Source organism: Microtus oregoni, unplaced genomic scaffold (genome assembly GCF_018167655.1).
Source record: "Microtus oregoni isolate MIOR12 unplaced genomic scaffold, Mior012 000057F_ref0000458, whole genome shotgun sequence".
Taxonomy (NCBI): Eukaryota; Metazoa; Chordata; class Mammalia; order Rodentia; family Cricetidae; genus Microtus; species Microtus oregoni.
In genome coordinates, this window is record NW_024543833.1 from 8,053,399 (window position 1) to 8,077,042 (window position 23,644).

A 23,644-nucleotide genomic window follows, 5' to 3' on the forward strand; every position below is an offset into this window, starting at 1 on the left:
TCAATTAATTACACGATTTTTGATTGATCCCTATTTCTAAAGTATCAACAGCAAAAATCCTTCCAATTGTATAAAAAAACGGAAATGAAATTTTTAAAAATACAAGCAGTTATTAAAGGAAGGAGGCCAGTATTCCACCAGGGGATTTCTGAAGGCAGGGGTTAACTAGCCCAATTCAGCCACACTGGAGGTGAACTATTATTTATACCACTTTAGATCACTCTGTGTTGAGATCATGAATCCAGGAGTCAAGGCATGTGGAAACAACCCCAAGTCACCTGGGTGGAGGTCGGAAATGAGCCCAAGAGCAAGCCTGCAAGGCTGTGCTAGTGAGTGACAAGGACTCATAACCACTCTGAGAGCAACAGAATCTTGACAACAGATCAAAGACGATCGTGACACTGAGACACGGATTTTACTTAGCAAGACAGAGTATGAACTATGCAGCTTCCTACAGTCTTCCAGGTGGCTGCTCTCTTACTTGTTCGTCCTGCAGGTGACTGCTGTATGCTGATGACCCCCAAATCTTCACCTGCCTGACCTCGCTCAGTCTCAGACTGCCATCTAACTGAGGGTCATTTTCCCACACACATCCTTCAGATGTGTCAAGCGGAGGAATCTCGGTGCACACACTGCTTCCTCCCTCCTCAAATCCTTTTCTGTATTACTGTTACATATATGTGAATAAATGCATAAACACAACCTGCTGAGTTCATTTAATGTTGCGCATCCCTAGCTGTTTTACCATTTGACACATCTCACCATCTCATTTGTGTTGCAACATCACACAGCCTACAACCAAATCTCTCCTATTTCCCTGCCTGCCTGCCCCTTCAATCTCGCCTACATCACCCTCTGCCCACACTCAAGACATCTCACATGTGACCATTTTATTAAAATGATTCCTCTAATGACCTTCACATCTCCTGCTTGAAAATGCGCCTACCTCTGGGGAGACCAAAATCTTCCCGAGAATCCCATCAAAGCCCAGGACTGAACATGATACCAAGGAATTCACAGATGCCTCTTGGTTCCCTAGGAGTCAAAGAACATTGTCTTTGAGCTAAGGAGATGGCTCACTGGGTAAAGCATATCACTCAAGCGCAAGTATCCCTAGAACTCATGAAAATCTAGGCACAGTACCACAGGACTATAATCCCAGTGTTCCCACAGAAAGACAAGATATGGAGACAGGCGAATCCCAGAAGCCCCAGAGTCAGCTAGCTTGGTGTACGCAGCAACAAACAAGAGACTCTCTCATGTTGGAAGAGTATGAACAATATCCAAGGCTGTTCTCTGGCCCACACACGCACACCATGGCATGGGCATTCCCACACTTAAATCAACACACAAACACAGATTTTAAAAAAAAAGAAAAACATTTTTAGGTTGGTCCATCTTCCTGCCCTTTCTATATTGAATCCAAGAAGAATTCAGCAAACGACTCCCATGGGGACGAACTTAGAATTATTATTCAGCTCTACAGTGACACTCTTTGAAAGGGTGGCCCATGTACCCCACCGACATCCAGACTTTTAGGAGGTCGCCTTCTTTGAAGGGCATGCCCTCTCGGCAAATGCCCTCACAGATGCACCAAGCGCGACTCTGCCGGGACCGCTGAGACACAGTCTGTTACAACTGGCAGCAGTCGCCACGAGCAAGCTCTGAGAACCTGACCCTAGCAAAGCACATTTTACACTCCAGTGCTGCTCATCCGGGTGATACCAAGTGGGGAAGGGGGCTGGGGGGCAGAAGGCAGAAAAGAAAGTACTGGAGCAGGATGCCAGGCGCTGCCCCCAAAGATGCCATGCTGCAGAAGCTACCTCACCCACACAGACAGACCAAACCCACGAAACCAAGTTTACAAGCTGCTGCTGAGGATCCCATAAAAAGCAGTTCTATTTCTAACCTCCCGCACCATGGAAAAATACAAACGACACCCAGCAACCTAGAATCTCTGAAAGTCTTATTTTTATACTCTTTCCCCACACCCACACCCTAACCTCCCCCATGAAAAAGAATTTTTTAGGTGGAAAATTTGCTGGCTTCTTTAGAAGTTTGACAATACTGTGATCAGCCGATGGAGCTGCTAGCTCACTTGAATTCAGAAGAATTTGTTAAAGGCGTCGTTCTGCTGCAATTGTGTGTGTCTACCAAGTGAAGAAAGGTATCGTTTAGTAAGAGAAGGGCAGGGAACTGGGGAGGTAGTTCTTGCCTTGCAATCAGGAGACCTCAATTCAATCCCCAGAATCATGTAAAATAATTGCATTAAGAATAAATGTGTGGCAGCATGTACTTGTAATCCCCAGTGCTGAAGAGAAAGAAAGAGGTGAGGGGGCCAGCCTCCCATACTTGGCAAGTTCCAGACCAGGGAGAAGCCATGTCTCAAAAGAAAAGGTAGATCATGCCTGAAAAATGACACTCAAATTTGCCCTGTCCCCACCACACACACACACACACACACACACACACACACACACACACACACAAAGAATAAAATAATGAATGAGAAATCAAACAAACAGAGAAATGTCCTCCAAGGTCTCAGGCCACAGATAGGGCTGGTGATACACTTCCAAAAGTGGTTCTTCTTCCGTCTAGCCTTGCTCTTTGCACTGGTCACAGTTTCGAGTCTAAACTACAAATACAGGTGTCCAATGTTCCCGACACCTGCGCCGTGTTCCTGCTTCTCTTAATGTCACCTTTGTCCCCAAGTTGAGGAATGGGGGAGGGGTGCTATGGCCCTCAGATTCCTTTTCTCAGACACTACGCTAGCTATAGGAACGGACAGGCAACGGGATGGGGGTCCCAGACAAAAGGAGATCCTGAATGAAGGCCTGAAAGAGTTCAGGAGTCCTCTGAGAAGCTAGAAGGACAGTGACGGGATCTCCCCAGGCCTCCTACTTCCGGTACCTTTGCTATCACCTCCTTGGAGTCCCAACTTGGAGGAACCTGTCACCGCCCAGCTTCTGTGCAGACAGGACACCTCGCCGTGGCCTCCACACGAATCTAAGCTGAAGGCCAAGTTCATCCCTTCTCCTCGGGCTCTCGTTTACTTCTCTCCCCTGGTCACGTTTTCACACTTCGGTTTCCTCGCACACGACAAGGGATCATTTTGTACGGAAAGGCTCCTCCCAGTACTGCTGGCCTTTGATCTTCATTTTTTTGTTTTTCTTTTAACTTAATCATAGGAAGACCAGGCCAGAGAAGCGTGGTTGAATAGGGTTATTTGTTAATAGCCGAGTGTTTCTCAAAGTGGCTCCCTGTCCTCACCACTGAGCAAAGGCCTTAATTAATGATTTCTTCACTACATCTCAGCAGCCTGCGCATCACCATTTCATAACGCCCGGCTCTAGCAAAATGCCTCGTGCTCTGTTTTAGGAAACCCGCTCAGTCCTGAAGGAAGACAGCGGCACCTCTGCTTCCTGACAGTTCCCACATAGGATCCGTGACTGACAGCTGGCTAGCATCAGAATGGAAAATAACACTTTGCTGAGCATTTAATACATATGCCTAAATGCTGAATGAGGCATTTCAATGACAATTCCATACGATAAACCTCCCATGGAAAGATAAGAAAAGCTGAGATTCGGAGAGATAACTTACCCAAGTAATAAAAGGTCTAGAAATGGCAGGGTTAAAACTCAAGCCGAAGTCTGTGTCTTGCCAATGTTATGTGACCAAGGGGCAAGTGCCTTCGGAGTCTTCTCTACAGGGCAGGGAACCCTGACTGCTCTTCGGGCTGATGAGGGAGGGGGAGTTGTTTGGGGGAGGGGGAGGGAAATGGGAGGCGGTGGCGGGGAGGAGGCAGAAATCTTTAATAAATAAATAAAAAGAAGATCGAATTTTTAGAATACTTAACAACAACCAACACACAGAGACTCAAATCCATTTTCAAAGCCAAGTCCAAACACATCCACTACACGCAAAGATGTTTATGGTACAGTTAAGAACAAACTCTTAACCTCCCAGGGTCCTCCCAGAGATGCAGAGCAGGGACAGAGAATGACCCCGGTCCAGAGAGCTCACCACTTAGGAATGTCTCACAGTCCAGCCGTGAGCTGTTTAAGGCACAAAGCCTTACAAGTATCAGAACAAATATAAATTCAGGACAGCCAGCCGTAAGAACCTATTTTAAAGGTGTGAAGGTCCTGACAAAGCCTCAGAATCAAGTCTATGCTTGAGAGTGCCCGGGGATGCTGAAGCAACAGGCCATGAAGGTCCTGACAAAGCCTCAGAATCAAGTCTATGCTTGAGAGTGCCCGGGGATGCTGAAGCCAACAGGCCATGCGGTGAGGGCGAGTAGTTCTTCAACTGCGCCTCTTGGCGGGGAGGAACGGAGTTTTTGTATTTAACCTAAAAGCCACATACGGTACCGCAGTCAAGAGAAGGTTCTCCATTACCAATTTTAAAGTTGCTTAAAATAGTTGACAGAATGAGGTAATCCCATATAAGGAGAGAAATCAGATACTTATGTAATTTTCAAGAATTATTGCTACTTTTACCAAAATTTTGTAAATCAAATTTCACAGTCCTTTGGGGGCACAATTCAGCGCTATGTTCACTTACTTGGGAAACTCCTGGAAGACAATTTTAGGCTCGGGTGGGTGAATTTAAGGAGAACACATGTGAGTTAAAAAGGCAAATCGAGTGCACCCACTTCCACGGCCTCGGGAGAGGACTTTCTCCTACTTTAAACTGGTAGCAAGTGTGCAGAACCACAGTAGGAAAATCACCAACAGTAAGACAGCAAAACCAAGGCATTCTCCAGCACCATGCTGTTAAGAGAGCTCACACACATGAACACCTCCAAAGCACAAACATCCATGAGATGCACCAAGCATGCCTATTAAACTCTTGCCATTGACCCTGGGAGAGTCATCACAAGGGTTCTAAGTGTGTAGACACCTACTAGCGAAATTCACTCAGAAAAGAACTATGTATAAGTTGAACTCAACTCAGCCGTATAGAGAGGAACTGGACCCACTCTGCTGCTAAAGGCAGGTTGCCGCGCAATGCCTGATGGTCAGCAGCACGGGTTGGGGCTGGGGCTCTAAGAGTGGAAAGTCTTTTTAAAGTGAGGGATCTGTGTACACGAGTGAAAAAGTATCCTTCCTAGTGCCCCCAGTCAGGAGCCTCAGTGAATCTCAAGCATACATTTCTTTGTTTTTAAGTCCAGATAATGTGTACTCAGAGTCCCTCCAGGGAGACCCTCATCTCGTAACGTCATTGGACAAAAGTCGGACTGTATTGGCTTGACTCACCAGATACTGTTCTAGACCAGGCATGCGAGCAGGCACAAGAGGGAGGATGGAAAAAAAAGAGGTCAGGGTTGTCCCGGCCCAAAGAACACCAATGTGGAGTTTGTTAGAAGCAATGAGCCACACCTTTCAGTAAATTAGAAAGAAAACTATTTGAAACATGGAAAAGCGTTATGAGACACCTGACCTTTTCAAAAATGATCAGATGGGGCTGGAGAGATGGCTCAGTGGTTAAGAGCACTGGCTGCTCTTCCAGAGGTCTTGAGTTCAATTCCCAGCAACCACATGGTGGCTCACGACCATCTGTAATGAGACCTGGCGCCCTCTTCTGGCATACATACATGGAAGAAGAATGTCGTATACATAATAAATAAATAAATAAATCTTAAAAAAATAAAGTACTGATATAATTAGTTACAGGAATAAGCTTTATTTAAAAAAATGTTTAGATATTTTCACTCGATGTCAGGAAACATCCGATGAAGCCTGTCAACTAGGCAGGATCGAAATCAATAACATCAGTCAAGAGTCAACACAACAGAGGTAAAGACACATCCTTGAGGGGAAAGCAAACAGCAACCTAACCCCACCAAAACTAGCCCTGAATCTAACCTTAGACTAAAGTTACCAGGTGGGCGGTAGTGGCACACGCCTTTAATCCCAGTACTCAGGAGGCAGAGGCAGGTGGATCTCTGTGAGTTTGGGGTCAGCATGGTCTACAATAGTTAGTCCCAGGACAGGCTCCAAAGCTACACAGAGAAACCTGGTCTAAAAAGAAAAAAAATGTCCAAGTTACCAAAACATGTAGCTACCATTTAAGTGGCAGTTACAATCTAAACATTTTACCTCCATGTAACCCCAAGTTTCTAAAATAAGTGAATTGACACACAAATGGAAAACAAAGGCAACGTAAGAGTGGCCAACCACCTCCCGCTGCCCAGCCCCATCACAAACTCTGCTTCACACACATCAGAAAGCACCTTGAACTCTGCTCACCTCTGAACTACGTAAACCCAAGGACGGGTCCTAAAAACCGTCCAATCGGAGAACAGGGTGTGACGCTACAACCGTAAAGCCTCGAGAACCGGAAGAAATGCAAAGAAGTTCAGTGAGCTGGTTCTCGATCTCTCTTCGTTCAACTTACCCCAACCCCAGTTCCAAAAAATAACTGAGAGCTGTCACAATAGAAGGCACAAATATAAAAATAAATGAAATGAAAATACAAACATGATTATTAAGTATTGCGTGGAAAAGAGAATCACAGCCAAAAGTCTCCAGTGAAGGGTATGGCTAAGCTAGGGTCTTTTCTAGGAGCCATGGGACAGCAAGTTCTCCTCTTTACCTCAAAACACACACACCTGTTCATCCAAAGACAGAAACATTTTCTTCCACGAGAAGTCACAAATAATGGACGGTACCTTGTTGGGCTGTCATCTTTTGAAATTCAGACAGGCCCATTTGTCTGTGACAATGACCTGTTCCTTTTTATTTAAATGTTGTTGCTGTGTGTAAGTGAGAACAGACACAAGCATCCCAGGGTTCTATATACATATAGAAATCGAGAGGCAACTTCCTGGAGTCTCTTTCCACTGTGGGATGCAGGGGCCAAACTCAGGTTATCAAACTATCAGACAATGCCATCAAGTACTGAGTCAGTACACAGTGTGAGGGACTGACTGTCTGTCTGTCTGTCTCCCATCCCTTACCCCTTGAAGTAAGGTCTTCCTTTATAACCTAGGGCCAGCCTTAAACCCAGGGTAATCCTACTGTTTTAACCTTCTGGTAGCCTGCTGAAAAGAATACTTTTTCTTTTTTAAATACCCAAATCATACTGAGATAGCTCAGTGTACCTAATCTTCAACAGTACAAGAAGGCAAACCCAAGCGCACCTCATCCCTTCTTGGCAATACATTATCTAATTTTGTGTAGTAGTGAAACTCTCGGTAGGAAGATAATGTCTGTGATCGTATCCACAAGGCTGTCTTCCTGTGGCCTCCATCCTGACAGTAAAGCAGCGTTGGTGTTCCAGGCGTTTTCTGGTCCCCACCGTCTACCATCAACACCCTTATCCCAACTTAGCACACTCTGTGTGTCATCCATTCTAGAAGCATTGCTGTGTCTCATTCACAGGCTGCCCCTGAAGCCATTTCAGGTAAAGCGCTGCTTCTGATGAAATGGGTACTTCTCAGCACCCAGTCTGCCAGGACGTAGGATATATTCTGTCCAAGGTAGAATAAGCAGCCATCTGTGTCTTCTGTATGCCGCTGTGCACTCTCCAAGAGACTTGTCCCTCAAGTCATGTTCCTACCATATGTCACTCACCAAAGTGCCACCCACACAAAGATATCCAGACAAAAAGGGACTCATAAAGAACGCTGTGAGGTTCCTGTGGAGGTCTAACCCCATACATGAGCCCACATGCCTCTCTGTTTTTATTCATCTCCCTCCTGCTAATAGTGGAGCCTACAGACTCTGGAACAGGAGAGCAAGCCTTTCACCTTATTATCTCCTTATATAAGAACCCTGAACTGCCGCTGAAGAGAGAGGCTGACTTGCCAGCTTGAAAGGAGTGGGCTGTCAAAAGGGGGCTGAGAACATGTGGCCAGACTTGAGGGGCCTCAAGGACCAGAGAGGGGTCCCAGCTGACTGCAAGCAAAGGAAGAGGAACATCAGTCCCACGGTTACGAGAAATTTCTTTCTGTCGACCACATGAACAGGCTTAGCGGATTCTTTCCCACGAAGAGCATAGTCTATCAACAATCTTAACTTCAGCCCTATGAGAGCCGAGCAGAATGAGCTGAATGGAACACCAGACAGACCACCAGACAGATAGTCAGCTCAGCCATGGAGACTAAGTATGCTGGTTTAAAGCACGAAGTTTATTTTAAAAAAAAAAATACCTGTTATTCAGAAATATAAAATGAACACATGTAATTACATACATAAAATATGTATTCATATATTAAATACATATTAACTTCCTCATCCATCCGCTGTGAATAATTTTTCTCACACACCTATGAAACCCCTAGAGAAAGAACTACATACAATGTCAGTATCCTGAACTCACAGGAGGTCTGTAACTTATTTTTCGCACGTGTGGCTGTGTAAGTATATGTGTGAGCATATCATGTGCAGAGAATTGCATATTAGAGCCGGAGGACAACCCTGGGTGTCATACCCAGAAAATAATCGGCTTCCTTTGAGACAGATCCTCTCACTGGCCTGAAAAACTAGCAAGGAGGCTGGCCCGGCCAACCCGAGGGCCTTGAGGATCCCTTTGTCTCTACCTCCCCAACACTGGAATTTTAAGCAGCCCACCAAATGCTCAGTATTTTTCTATGTGATCAAACTCCAGTCTCCATGCTTCTGAGGCAAACACTTTACATACTTAGCCATCCCATGGGGTTAGTTTTTAACTTCAGCAATGATGACCAGTCAGCTTCTACATAACACAATATGGTCATAGCAACTGAATGAGTTCAGTCCTTCAAAGCAAAGTTCAAAGATTCAAGTTTAATTTCAAAATAGGCTGAAAGATATTTAGCCCCACAATTTTACCTGTGAACTTGAGTCAGTGCTCAGAAATGTCTCTTAGAAAGTGGGGAGACTCAAGTGTAGAGAAAAGGAGCAGAGGTACTGAGAAACCTGGGCTTGATCCAGGGTAGGGTGCATGCATGCAGACAAAACTGCAGAGGACATGAAGAGCCATGACAGGACCACCTCTGACCCAAGGGAAGTGCCCAAGGGTACACCAAGGCTCAGAAATACAGAAAGGGCTATGGGAGAAAGGAGCAGGCCAGAGACGAACTAGAGTAGGAGCCCAGGTACAGAGAAATCCATAACACAAAGCAGAGGTGAAAAGTGGCCCAGCCTTGACCCTGGGATAGGCTGCCCAGATATGTGGGGACACATCAACACACATCAGAGGCTGTGAGAACAAGCAGCTAGCTGGACCTGACCCAGGGCAGGGCACTGACTTTGTATTGACTCTCCAAACATTGTAACTGTCTCTGTGAAAAAAATAAATAAAATAAAATAACTTGGGAAGAAAAAAAAAGGGCGGAAGGGAGGTAGAAAAAGAGGAAGGAAAGAAAAAAACTCACACAGTCAACCAACTTCTGATGCAAAAGTCTCAGTGCAGAAACAGACACAGAGAAAAAAGATGGCATGTCTTGTCCAGAAATTACCAACTCCATAGCAATGATCCCCAATGAGAGTGACACAGAAGGACTTCCAGACAAAGAATTCAAAAGAATGGTTATAAATAGGTTCAAATAGCTCAAAGACGCGAGCATACTCCAAGAGCACAGAAACAAACAGCTGAATCAAATAAAGAAGTCAATTCAAAATATGAAAATAGAATTCAATAAAAAGAGAATTTCTAAAGCAAAGCCAAAAGGAAATTATGGAAACAACAGCCTGCTTCAGCCACATACAAAGCTCAATGGACAGCCTCCCCAACAGAATTAATTGATTATGTGGAGAGGAAAACTTTAGGGCTTGAAAGCAAGGTAAGATAATTAGATCATTAGTTCAAGATCAATGACAGATTTTAAATGTATGCATGAACAAAACATGGGAGGACTTTGGGACACCATGAAAACACCACATCTAGGAACTGTGGGCATGGAAGGAGAAAACTTCTTCCAAAGGCCTAGAAAGTGTTTTCAATAAAATCATAGAAGAAAATTCCCCAAATCTAAAGAAAGAGATGACCATCCAGGTACAAGAAACAAACAGAATACAAAAAAAAAAAAAAAAAAAAAAAAAAAAAACACCAAAAGAAACTCCCTGTGCCATATAATTAAGCCACTAAAACCTAGAATAAAGGTTACTGAGAACCACATGTGAGAGGGGCAGAGTCACATATAAAGGCTGACCAACCAACAACTGATTGCTCAGAAACTTCTAAAGCCACAAGATCAATTACCAATCCAGACTGCTATACTTAACAAACCTATCATAACTGAAGGAGAAATAAAAGCTTCCCATGACAAAAATAAAGGACCACTCATCCAGTTCCATAGACGTACTGAAAGGGCTTGAGACTGAAGGGAAAAATAAACATACCAAAAGACCATGAAGTAAGAAGGTGAATCCAAAGACAAACACATAGGCATCCTCATGAATATTAACCTTCATCAGGCGATGAAAGGAGACAGAGACAGAGACCCACACGGGAGCACCGGACAGAAATCTCAAGGTCCAAATCAGGAGCAGAAGGAGACGGAGCACGAGCAAGGAACTCAGGACCACGAGGGGTGCACCCACACACTAAGACAATGGGGATGTTCTATTGGGATCTCACCAAGGCCAGCTGGCCTAGGTCTGAAAAAGCATGGGATAAATCCGGACTAGCTGAACATAGCGGACAATGAGGAATACTGAGAATTCAAGAACAATTGCAGTGGGTTTTTGATCCTACTGCGCGTACTGGCTTTGGGGGAGTCTAGGCAGTTTGGATGCTCACCTTACGAGACCTGGATATTGGTGGGCAGTCCTTGGGCTTCCCACAGGTCAGGGAACCCTGATTGCTCTTCGAGCAGATGAGGGAGGGGGACTAGATCAGGGGAGGGGGAGGAAAATGGGAAGCGGTTGCGGGGAGGAGGCAGAAATCCTTAATAAATAAATAAAAAAATAAAGAAAATAAAAAGCGCCACAAAAGCAAGAAAGTGACAAGAACTAAATCACATCTCTTTAATAAAAACTCTGAATATTAATGGTCTCAATTCCCCCAACAAAAACCTAACAGAATGGTTTAAAGATAGAATTCATCTTTTGCTGCCTTCGAGAAACACTGCTTACCATCAAAGGTAGACACAACCTAAGGATAAATGCTCAGAACCCAAGCAAATGGAACAAGAAAATGAGCATGGGTAGCCTTTGTCACACCTGACAAAATGAACTGCTAAGCCAAGGAGAATCCACCAAGGGTATATTAAAATTCAAAACACATATATCTCAAAACAAAGGTATTGTTCATAAATTGTTCATAAATTTCATAAAGTAAATGCTACCAGATATAAAGCCGCAGATTGACCTCAGGGCGGTGTCAGTGAGTGACGTCAGCACACCCCTCATGCCGACAGGAAATTCATACCAATAGAGAGAGAAGCACTGAAGTTAAATGGCATCATAAGTTGGGTGCACATGGCACACATCAACAGAACATCTCACTAAAACACTAACGAATTCACGTTTTCGCAGCAGCACATGGGACGTTCTCTGAAACAGATCACATACTGTGACACAAAGCAAGACAGCAACATAGGAAAATGGGAACAACACCCTATGTGCTTTCTGACCACAGTGAAGTAAAGCTAGGCAGCAACAGCAGGAAAAACTACAGAAAGTGCACAGAGATTAGACAACACGCTAGTGAATGATAAAGAAGCCACTGAAGAAATCAAAATGGAAGTTAAAAAAAAATCCTTAAACTGGATGAAAATGAAACAATAAGGCAATTTTCAGGAAAGTTCATAGCACTGTCTGCCTCCAAAATTCAGAAAGAACCCAAATAGCCAACCTAATGATACAAGAACAAACTTAAACCAGAATCAACTGATGGGAAAAATCATTAGGTTCACAGCAGAAATTAATATGAAAATAGAAATTAAAATTACCAAAAAAATAAATTCTTCTTTGAAAAGATTTTTTAAAAAAAGACTGACAAAAATCTTAACCAATTTTATCGAACGAAAGATGTAGGATCTGCATAAAATTAGACATGCCAAGGCAGATGTTATGATGCCGATGAAATTTATAAAAAGATCACAAAAATAACCCTTAAAAAATAAACCTATATTCTGGGGCTGGAGAGATGTCTCAGTAGTTAAGAGCCCTGGCTGCTCTTTCAGAGGTCCTGAACTCAATTCCCAGCACCCACATGACACAAGTCACAACTGTCTCTAGCTCTAGTTCTAGGGGATCTAACACCTTCACAACAATGCAAAATAAAAGGTTTTTTTTTAAAAAAAAAAATCTATGTTCCACTAAACTGGAAAAACTGCAAGAAATGGATGCTTCTAGAAATCTATGAACCCAAACTTGAAATAAACAATTTAAACAGCTCTACAGCCAACAATGAGACTGAAGAAGCAAATAAATTCTCCCAACTAAAACATAGATGGACCAAGCAATTCCCTACAGAATTCGCTCAGACCTTCAGAGGATGGCACTGATACTATTTCAGTTAACCTATAAAACAGAGAAGGAAAGGCGGCCTCGGCTCTGAAAAAGTATTAATGACAGCAAAACTAGATAAAGATGCCACCAAAAAAAATACAAAATTACAGGTCAACGTCCTCATGAACACAGATTAAAGATTCACAACAAGGTATTTTTGAACAGAATTTAAGGTTACATCAGAAAGATCACTCATCATAATTGGGCTGGCTTTCTTTCAGAAATGCAGGGATGGCTCCATATATGTGCAATAACAAATGTCCTTGGTTCCATATACTTACATCAATAAATGTGATCCCGACGCATCGCTGGACTCAAAGTCAGAAATCTCATGATCACCCCAATCCTTGACAAAATCCAGTATCTCTTCATGAGAAAAGGATGGGAGGATCGATCACATTGTAGCATAATAAAGGCGATCTCCAACCAATTTATAAACAACACCATGCTCAATGGGGGTGGGCCTCAAAGCATCCAGCCAACATAAGGATGTCCACTCTCCTTACAAGTCTTAGCTTGAGCAGGAAGACAAAAGGATGAAATAAAGAGGATACAGAGAGGAAAAGTGGTATCTCTAGTTGCAGACGATAGAACTCTAGGCGTGCAGGAGGATACCACTAGGAAACTCCTGCTGCTGAAAAACACATTCAGCGAAGTGGCAGGGTTCAAAATTAACCCACAAAAGTCAGTGACTGTTCTATACACCAAAGATAAACATGCTGAGAAAAGAACTTGGGGAAACATCCTGGTCACAACAGCCACCAAAGGATTAAATACCTGGAAATAAACCTAACCAAGGAGCCAAAAGACCTCTATAGTAGAAACGACACTGAAGAAAGAAACTGAGGACAATGGAAGATGGAAGCATCACCCATGTTCATGAAGAATTAATATTGTGAAAATGGCCATCCTGCCAAAATCAATAGACAAATCCTGCCCATCTCTATGAAACTTCTGGGGACATTCCTCAAAGACAGGAAAAAAATAATAATAATCTTGAAATTCACACAGAAGCACAAAAGACTAAAGATAGCCAAAGCCATCCTGAGCAAAGACAATACTGCAGAAGACATGACCCTACCTGACTTCAACTTACACTACAGAGCCATAGTAACAAACAGAGCAAGAGACCAACACAAAAACAGATTCACAGACCAATGAACTGGGATAGAGGGCTCAGAAATGCCAGACACATAGGAGAAAAGATAGCATCTTCAACAAATGGTGCCAGGATATTGGATATCAACATGGAGAGTGAAACTCAATTCTTATGTCTCACCCTACACAAAATTCAACTCCCATCAAGTCAATGACCTTAGCATCAGACATGATACTCTGAAACTCCTAAAGAAAAAATGAGGAAGGTTTCAATATACATGCACAGCAAGGACTCTCTGAACAAACATTTTTAGGAATTCCCTGTCTTCAGTCAGATAGCCACTGGTCAGTGTACTCACGCTCCACTGGATAGCTTCACACCCATTCCCAATCACGTGGCCCTTCTTACACTCAGTGGGTCACAAAGTAAAAAACGAAACAAAAAACTTGAAAGGAGGATGGGAACTCAGTGGGAGAAATGAGGTTCAGTGGATGCTGGAGGAAGAAAAGAGAGGATCTATGTATGACCAGAACATTTTATATGCACATAAAAAATTATCAAAGAATAAATTAATAAAACAAAGAAATGTATCCCAATAAGCCAAACTTTTATCAAATATCATCTTTGTCAATTTATTATCTAACAGCACAAGGTTAAAAACAAAAGTTCCTTACAAAAAGGTCCAAGGAAAGGCTTAGGATTCATTTTCAATTTTCCTTTCTTATCAGTAAATCTTTAATTCCTAAACAAATCCCTGTGAGGGCCCAATGATCTGCTTATAATTCTAAAACAAGATTCTGATACAGCCTCTTAAAGAGCTATTTTAAAAACCTCATAAGATTTTTAAAAATATATTATTTTTAAATCTTTTAACTAAGATTATGTTTCAATTCTGTTTAAAAGTTGGGTTCAGGGTTGGTGAGATGGATCAGTGAGCAAGGGCTCTTGCCGCCAAGCTCTATTACCTAAGTTCAGTCTCCAGAACCCAACCAGAGTACAGAGAGAACCAACTCTCATAAGAGTATCTTCAGACTTATACACATACACACACTGTGGTACACACCCATCCACACACATACACATACCAAAAAAATTACATAAATAAATGTTAAAATTTTTTTTGAAGAAAAAAAAAAAGACCAAAAAAAAGTTGATGGCTTCAGAGGGTAAAAGTGTTTACCATATGAACCTGACAACTTGAATTAGAAGAAAACCAGCCCCCAAACACTGTGCTGTGACCACCACATACACACCATTGCCGGTACACTCTTGCACCTACACACACACAATAATAAAAAATGTTTAAGTTGAATGCTTAAGTATTTTCAGAGTTCCATTACCCTCAAGTAAAAAGTTATGTTTTTACTGTAAAGACAAATAACCCTGACTAAAGTTCTATCATGTAGATTTTTGAAAGGGCTGATTTCAATATAGTTAAAATACTTTAAAGTAAAAATACAAACTTTATTCATTACAGAAACCTATCACAATCTCCAAAGGTCTATACTCGGGAACTTATTATGTACTCCCAGCCCTTCATAAATCACTCAGTAAACATGAACATTACCCTCTCAGACATCAGGATTCTCACATCCAAGCCAAGATAAACTAAAAACATCGGTTCTGTAACACAAGGCTGAGAATTTCAACAAACTCACCTCTTCCCAGCCTAACTTCAACTCTCTCGGGCCCCTCTGTAGCTGTGAAAACAGCAATAACCCGCAGATTAGGGTCCTCTTGAGGAGGCAGGTGGTGAGCTGGCAGGAAACCAGCGTCCCCACAGACTTATGCTAAAGATGATAGGTCCCAGGTCAGAATGCAGGCCTATCACCTACCCAGGTTTTCTCTTTCCTTCCTTCTACAGAATTCACCATGCCTTTTCCAGAATCCCCCTAGCACACGCTCAACACAAAATCCAGAGCTTCCAAGCAAAAAGGACTACGCATGATTTTACTAAGAAAACCAGGGTTTCAGAGAAAGAAACAAGCGAATACGCACAGTCATGCACAGCAAGTGCCGGCTGGGCTCCTCATGTACATACCCTGCTGCTCAAAGTATTTGAGGAATCCACACGTGGCTTTCCAACGTAATAAAATACAGTCCTGTGGGGCCGATAATCTCGCTAACCCCAAACCATCTCCTGAAAGACATGTTCCTGACATGTTTGTGGGCAGGAGAGCCTATGAGGCGTAAAGAACAGGCAGGATGGGCTGGTACTCCCGGAATTAACAGGTGGCAAGGACTTTTCTTGCCACAAGACAAAGCTGCATGGAAGGAACAATACAAAAGCAGCAAGGAGAAGTCAGCCCCGTTCTCCCTTACCTTCTCTGTTGTCTGTTTCTTGGCAGTGTTCAGGGCAGAACCCAGGGCCTCACACACACGAGCAAACAAATGCTCTACTTCTGAAGTTAGGCTGGGAAGAGGGGAGTTGGTTGAAATGCTCAGCCTTGTGTTACAGAACTGATGTTTTTAGTTTTTCTTGGCTTGGGTGTGAGAAGCCTGATGTCTGAGAGGCTAATGTTTACTGAGTGATTTATGAAGGGCTAAGAAACAACTCAGAGTTTTAGCCTGGTTTGGTATATTTTCTGTTTTGTTTTTGTTTTGTGTTTGTTGTTTGATTTTGGGGGCAGGGCCTTTCTGATGTGGGATTCCCCTCTGCATGCTGCGAATACCATGGGCTAATAAAGAAACTGTTCCCCCAGCTGCTACAGTGACTGCTCTGGCTGACCATCCTCACTGTGGCTACGCTACAAGTCTCAACACCTGTTTCTAAAGAACACAAAGGTAACCATTTCATGATGCTCTCTGATACTTATTCCACGACTATATACATTAATATGTATTATATGGACAACATATATTAATATACATTACTGTACAGTGTGGCTACATGGAGCAACGAATAGACACCAACCTGATGAGAAAGAACAAGAGGGATTCAAAATCAGAAACATCACCTATTTGGCCTAGATTGAGTTTCTATCCTCAAATTGAAACGAAGGGCCTTGTCAAAGAAGATACAATAATGAAATGTCCCATCTTGCCACTGTAACAAGTTGTCTTTCCTGGACCTCAGAGCACAGGACTCAGGGTCCTTCCTGGTATCCATGAGTGCCCAGTTGCTTCAAAACCCTGACAACCATCAGGAATGCTTATGGCTGGACCTTGCAGCTGAGGAGCTGAGGCACCGCACGTTTCATTGGACAGCGGACAAGACTGTCCTCCAAAGTCTGTGAGAAGACAGAAGCAGGGCAGAGGCCTCATGCTGGAGCCTCCCTGGCTCTTCTCCATCCAACCAGTCTTCCACCAAGGAAAACGCAGGCCACCTACCCTATGCAAACAACAGCCCAGTGTCCCATCCTCTTGTGGCTTTAATACCTTATCCAGGGGAGCTCAGAAACTACACCTCTGAAGCCATTTAGAAGGAAAACAAGACAAGGCCACCCTCAGGTGATGCCATAGTTTTGGGAAGAATTACACCCAAGAGGGCACTCCTAAGACCTGCACCAAGCACATGAAGCTCCATATATGTTAGCATGCAGAGGCACACAGATATACCGCTGAATCAGGTCCCAATGCACACGGGAGGAAATGAAAATCGGTTTCTTTTGTTTTTTGTTTTGTTTTTAATGGATCTAGAAAGATAGCCTTAACAGAATAACCAAAAAGGGGGTTTGACCTTCGAGTTCAATCGAAAATGCTTTATAGCTGATCACAACGTAAGATTTAAGACCAATGGATGAAGATAGCAAATCTGCCTTGCAGGGGTAGGAAGAGACCATGATGTCTTTATGTTCTGTCCTAAACAGCCATGCACTTAAGTGCTGTACATAACAGCACATGTATGGATCACAGAGAACTAGTTGATAATGCCAATGATTCTAGAACCTACTCTAATTAATCTTCTCCAGCCCTGCACACTATCTGCACAACCCTCCTCCAGGCTTACTTGGGACTCTTCCTCCACATCAAGTTCCATCCCTGCTCTGCATCCTCCTTCCCCACCCTGACCCCCAGCATAACCTTATCGCCATAGCTGGCATTCCTAAAGAAGACACCTCAGGAGAAACCTCAAAGTACAGCTTCCAACACTTAAAAAGTTCAAACCCTGACCTCTTGGTAAGATAACAAACTTAGTATCAAAATAACAGACTTCACTAGCATGAACCCGTGATCACTCGTGATCATACATGCAATAGAAATTTGTATCTACATATTCATATAGGGCTATGATATCAAATATATACATAAATAAACAAGCATAATTTTCAAGTTTTGGAAAACATACTTAACCCTCCAGCCTAAAAGACATTTCATCTTTGGTTGCCGGTCCTTACTTCAGTACTGGTTGTAATCCATTGACACCATTTCTGAGCCAATGAATTTTGACATTCAGGGAAAAATAAGCTCTGGCCTGCCTGTAAAACTTGACTGTTATTTCTAACTTTGACTTGCAAGACTCATGAACCCAAAAAACAGCCAAACAAACCTCACTCACCTATACTACTAGTGTGTGGACTTTTCTAATGAATCTGGAATCCAATATTCTGAAATAGCTTAACAAAAGCACGTTTTACTGCCACAGCATCGTGGCCTTGGCTTTCACAGCTTAATAGCTTGTAAATGGTCATTCCAGTAGGCTTAGCATAAGCTCAACTTTGCACACCAGAAAAGGCCAGTTGGACTTCTGCAAGCCTGCCGTGAGCCCCAAGGCTGTGGGGGTTTTTTGGTTCTGTTTTTGGGTTTTTTGTTTTGTTTTGTTTGGTTGGTTTTTTTTTTTTTCGAGACAGGGTTTCTCTGTGGCTTTGGAGCCTGTCCTGGAACTCACTCTTGTAGACCAGACTGGCCTTGAACTCACAGAGATCCGCCTGCCTCTGCCTCCCAAGTGCTGGGATTAAAGGCGTGCGCCACCACCACCAGGTAGGCTCTGTGTTTCTAACAAGCTCCCAAGAAATGTGAAGCACAATTGAGTTCCCTAACAAAGCACCCTCGACCGCAGGTAGGAAGGTGGGCAGCCAAGTTCAACTTTCCTAGGGATGTGCGTTCGAATTGGGAACAAGAGCCTGCTGTGACTGATGCTTAGGCAGGGCCCAGCACCATGCTATGCGGATGACTCCTTAATGGGAATACAGGAATAGCGGGGTGAGAGCAGTAAGAACAGGCAAGAGAGTACTGCAGTATGGACACCAACGTTGGAAGTGGCCCGGTACGAAAACCTTATCCATTCAGAGAATGGAAACAAGCACATGTGGGAGGAACTTACACTGCCAGTTCTGCTGACCTAAAGGTGCAGACGTGTTATTTCTAGCGGTCTTGGCTTAGGCTTTTAGCTTGATACGCGCTGATGTCAACTGAACTCATCATTCAGACTGGCTTTATCAGGTGAGGGAAATGATCATCTACCCTATTTTGTTCAAAAAGCACATAGTTTCCAAACATTCCTTTATCCACTGACAACTCTAATCAAAACTAGACACGTGCTTTGCTGCCTCACTACGACTTGCGGAGCACAGCATCTGACGTCAGGACAGGCAAGCACTGTTTTGTAGGCCAGTTACTCCCACTCTATAGGGTCACAAGTTTTGCTTTTTTTCTTCTTAATTACCAAGTTCCTCTTGCTTATATAATATTATTAGAAGCCTTTCCCAGCATTTTCTGCATGGGACTATGGAAAAATAACAGAGTGGAAGTCCCACCCATCTCCGAGGCCACTGTTAGTCAACTAGAGTCTGGGCATGCTTTCCCGTGTGCGCGAGACTCAGCCAGTGTAAAAATAAACTTCCAGAAAAGGAAATGCCTACTGGGCAGCCTCTTACTCAGACCCATGAAGCCTTTCCTCATTCTTGTGGGTTACATTAAATCTAAGAAGCCCAGAGCACTGTAAACTGGTTTGCTACTTTCCATACTTGCTGCCAATTTTCCACTTCTGCGAAACCAATTCCAACTAAATAAATAAATAAGACAGTAAAACTCTCTAGCTCCCCGTACAGTCTGAACTATTTGGGTAATGAGATAAAATGGCGCAAGAAAAAAAAAAAAAAAAACAGTCCTTGGCAAATAATGTCAATGTTCATTTATTGTTTTTATTTTTAAAGTCACTGCTTAGTCTCAGAACCGTTTCCTCCACCTGGCTCTGGAAAGCTTTTGAAAAAGGTGGACATTGTCAAACAATCGTCCTGGGTTTGGTTGTTTTAAGGCATATGTTTTACTACCTCATAGCTGGAGGAGTTTCTCACGGAAAGCCATCCAAACCACTGGCTGGGCTGAGGGTTTTACAGATTTATGACAGACCACTGCATAGCTCCTACGTGGTTTACGGTTCTGCTTTGTGTACTACGTTAGCCTTAAATAGATATAAAATCTGAAGCTAAAGACAGAGGAACGGGAAAAAAGGAAGTCAAAGAGGAAAAGCTGCAGTGCCTCAGGGAGTCAGGCCACACTAGGGGACCTGAACCCCAGAGCAGAATGGGGTGCTTCGGCTGCCCAGTGACAGATACAGGAGGTAATAGTAAAGCCCAGTATTTTGCATCCCGACTCATTAAAATATCTCCCTTCCTCGCTGTCTACTCAGATATGTAGCAAATCTCCGAGATGCGTCAAATTTTCAACTCCTCCCAGGAAATGTTCAGAACCTAACTGGGGTGTTACTCGGGTCACCGGAATCCACATGAGAAGGAAGACAGTTACAGCTGCAAGACCTTGACACACAGTGTGATTGGCCAACTTCCCCCTGATAAGGGGGTACTGAGATCAAGAAGGAAGAAATGTCAAGCAAGGAGAAAAGCAAGAGGAACAGAAAGGGACAGAAGAAAGAAGAGTTGAGCATAGCAAAGAATGCGGAGGTCCAGAATTGGCGGGGAGGAAAAGCAGAGTTCATGCTGTCTGCAACAGGTGCACCAGGAGCCAACGTGTGCCCAGCATGCGTCACTGAGAATGAAGACAATCGACACACTACATGCAGTCTCGGCCTCAGGGGACGTTATCTCTCCATGTCTTTTAATAGGCAAAAATTAAGAAAATTAATAAATGAATGCCCTGATCTGACCCCACCGTCTTCAGCCGAAGTTTTCAAGGACAGCTGGTGACTCTCGGCATCTGTCACTCCACATCACATCCTTGCTCTCACTAGGGACCCTGAAAAGTGCTCAACCATCGTCACATGGTCGCTGTCACCCAGTGTGACCACGTCACCTTCACCTCTGGCTAAAACCTTCTGGAAAAGCAAAAGATGAGAATGAACCAGGGGAGCAGGTGAGCTCCAGGCAGCTTCAGAAACGAGCCTTGCTTCCAGCAAAGTCCCATGGCAGGGAGAGCTGGGTCTGAGTGAAAACAGACAGCTGGTCTCCAGGATGAGAACGCCGCACAAGTTGTTTTTAGAAAGTAAATTAACATTCGCGAGCTCTGCCCCTGGAAAACTTCACAATCCTGATAAAACTGCCCTCATTCTTCTCAGATTCCACCATAAAATGTGACAGGTGGACTTGGTGCTGTTAGTTTTTAAATAAATAGATCAGACCACTCTGTGATAACTGCTAATGCTGTGAGCCTGTGCTTACGCTCAAACACACACATACACACACACACGGGGGGGGGGGGGGGTAGCGGGCAGTTCCAATTATCAAAACTAGAGTCTTCGAACACTTCTCTGATAATTTAAAAGTACAGTACAGGGCAAAAGAATTTAAGTGCATGGCATGGCTCTGCATAAGCAGTTATATGCAGTATTATATGCAGTATTTCTAATGGATTTAGCCCTCGAAGGCAAAAGTACATTTTTGCAAGTACAAAAAATAAAAACTGCTAAGTAATTTTTCAGAACTGCAACCTGAGAATATTTTGGTCAACATCTCCATCATATTACTCTGTTGACTGTGACCAAAACATAAGCCAAAAATCCAGGAAATTACGGCACAGGGAAAAGCTTACATGTAAATGTACAGGAAGGATTGGTTCAGGCAACATAAAAGATTATCAGTCTCATTGAAACATTTAAAATGCGGCGGTTAGTATTACTCTTACTCAGAACGTTGTGTATTTCATCCTACCTGGAGTCAGTTACATGCCCCCTGTGGGGGAAATGGCACCCCAAAGACAACAGCTCCAAAGACAGAGAAGAGCCAGGATCCCAGGACAGGGTTCAGGCACAGGTAAGGAGTCTGGCCACCACTGCAGGGCTGGGTGAGGCAAGTCTCCAGTTGCTAGGCTTACGCATAAAAGTTATCACCAACCAACATCCAAATGTAAAAGCTCCTTCAGCAGCTCTCTTTGGATTTAAGATGAAAAATAAACAAATTAAATAACATTCTTGATCATGCCCGCTTCCAACTCTAAACTGCAAAAGGCGGCCACTGGACTGTCAGAATCCTCCCATCCCTAGGAAGAGGACCATCACACCAGAAGCAAAGGAGAAAAATCTCTCTCCTCAAGACTGCTGCACAGACCTGAGTGTGTAGAGCTTCATGCAGGGTGTGGGAAGTGCAGGCTGTGCCCTCAAGGGTATAGTCATGAAAAGAGATGAGCACGGTGAACTAAAAAGACTAGCAGAATGGCTTCTGTGTTTCTGGGTCCAGAGAAGAAATGAGTAAGAGTGCTAAAAATAAATCAGAAAAGATGGTGGGAGAAGTCTCAAAAAATATCAAAAAAGCAACCCAATGAAAAAAAATGGCCAAAGAACTAAATAGGGAATTCTCCAAAGAAGAAATACAGATAATAATAAACATTTTTTTAGAAGTGTTCAACACCCTCAGCCATCAGGCAAATGCAAATCAAAACTATTTTGAGAGTCTAGCGCATGCTTATCAGAATGGCGATTATCAAGAAAACAAATGTGAAGAAATACTGGCAATAATGTGGGGACAGAGTAACTGTTACTGTGTGTAGGAGCATCAACCAGGGTAGCCGATATGGAAATCAGTGTGGAAGATGCTCAGAAAGCTACCCTGTGACCCAGCTATCCCACTCAGCATATACCCAAGAGACTCCGTAGACTTGATACCCACTCAGTCATGTACATTGCTGCTCTAGTCACAATAGCGAGGAAATGGGATCAGCCTGGATGACCCTCAGCTGATGGACGGAAATGAAAATGTGGCGTGCATACACGATGGAATTTTATTCAGCTATGAGAAATATGAAACTTCCAGGAGAAGGGATGGAGCTGGAGAAGTAGTCGAAGCAATGTAACTCAGACCCAGAAAGGCAAGCGACACGTAGCATTTCTAATACATGTTGCAGATCCCAGCTTGGAATCTTCAGATTTATGCGTTTCTACTTGGAGTGCATGGAGAGGCCAAGATGGTAGGAAGGAGCTGAAGAGGGGAAAGAAGCCTTAAGGGAAGAGAAACAGCATGAGCCGTACAGTACAAAGTAGGGGGTGGAAAGGTTTAAGAGAAATTAAATGGGCAAATAGCGGAAAAGACGGGGTAAGAGAGTTAACTAACACTAAGACTTGTGAGCTATTATTTATGGATAATTTACATTGGTATAGTTTTTGTATATTGATACAAGTTCAAATTATATTTGTTACTTTTGTTTACATTATTTGTACATATATACAAAGTTATTTTGTCAGATTGTATATATGCATGTTTCTACCTGGGTTTAGGACATTTTGTATATTGATACAACTTTTAGGGTATATTTTCACATTATTATAGGTCAATAGTTGTTCATGTCTGTTGTACATACAATCAGATCAATTCAGTTCTTTAGATACATAGAGATTGCATTCTGTCTAGATAGGGAATCTTCAACCACTTCAAGGATCTCTGGAACATGGCATTTAAATAACTTAGGGTTCTGTTGACAAGAGACATGATTGCTCCTAACAGCACCAATCTATTCCCGAGAGAATGTTGAGCACTGAAGACACTCCACTTGGAGCTTGTTTTCTTCTTGGCAAAACTGGCCTTTGGGCAAGGAATTGACAATGCCTCAACCACTGACAAGGTACATGGTATCTGGAAATGGATAAGCAGGACTGTCAAATCTTGCCAAGACAGGGTAAAATGGTTTTGAAAAATTTCCTGCCTCTGAAAATGGTCTGTCAGTTACACTAGGCCTTAGCCAGAGTTGGTTGATTCAACATTGCAAAATG

The 23,644-nt window shown here is 43.2% G+C and overlaps 1 protein-coding gene across 10 annotated transcripts in view; it reads right to left on the minus strand.

Moving 5' to 3' along the window:
- The window catches only part of Ldlrad4 (low density lipoprotein receptor class A domain containing 4), a 323,747-nt gene that overhangs the window by 253,409 nt on the left and 46,694 nt on the right, over nt 1–23,644 (minus strand). Inside the window, exon 1 of one of the 10 annotated variants that reach the window (XM_041639136.1) lies at nt 21,594–21,614. The exons of the other annotated variants lie outside the window; for them this stretch is intronic. The gene's annotated coding sequence lies outside the window, so the exon portion shown is untranslated. Of the gene's footprint in view, nt 1–21,593; nt 21,615–23,644 lie in introns of those variants that run through there. 10 annotated transcript variants of the gene reach the window in all.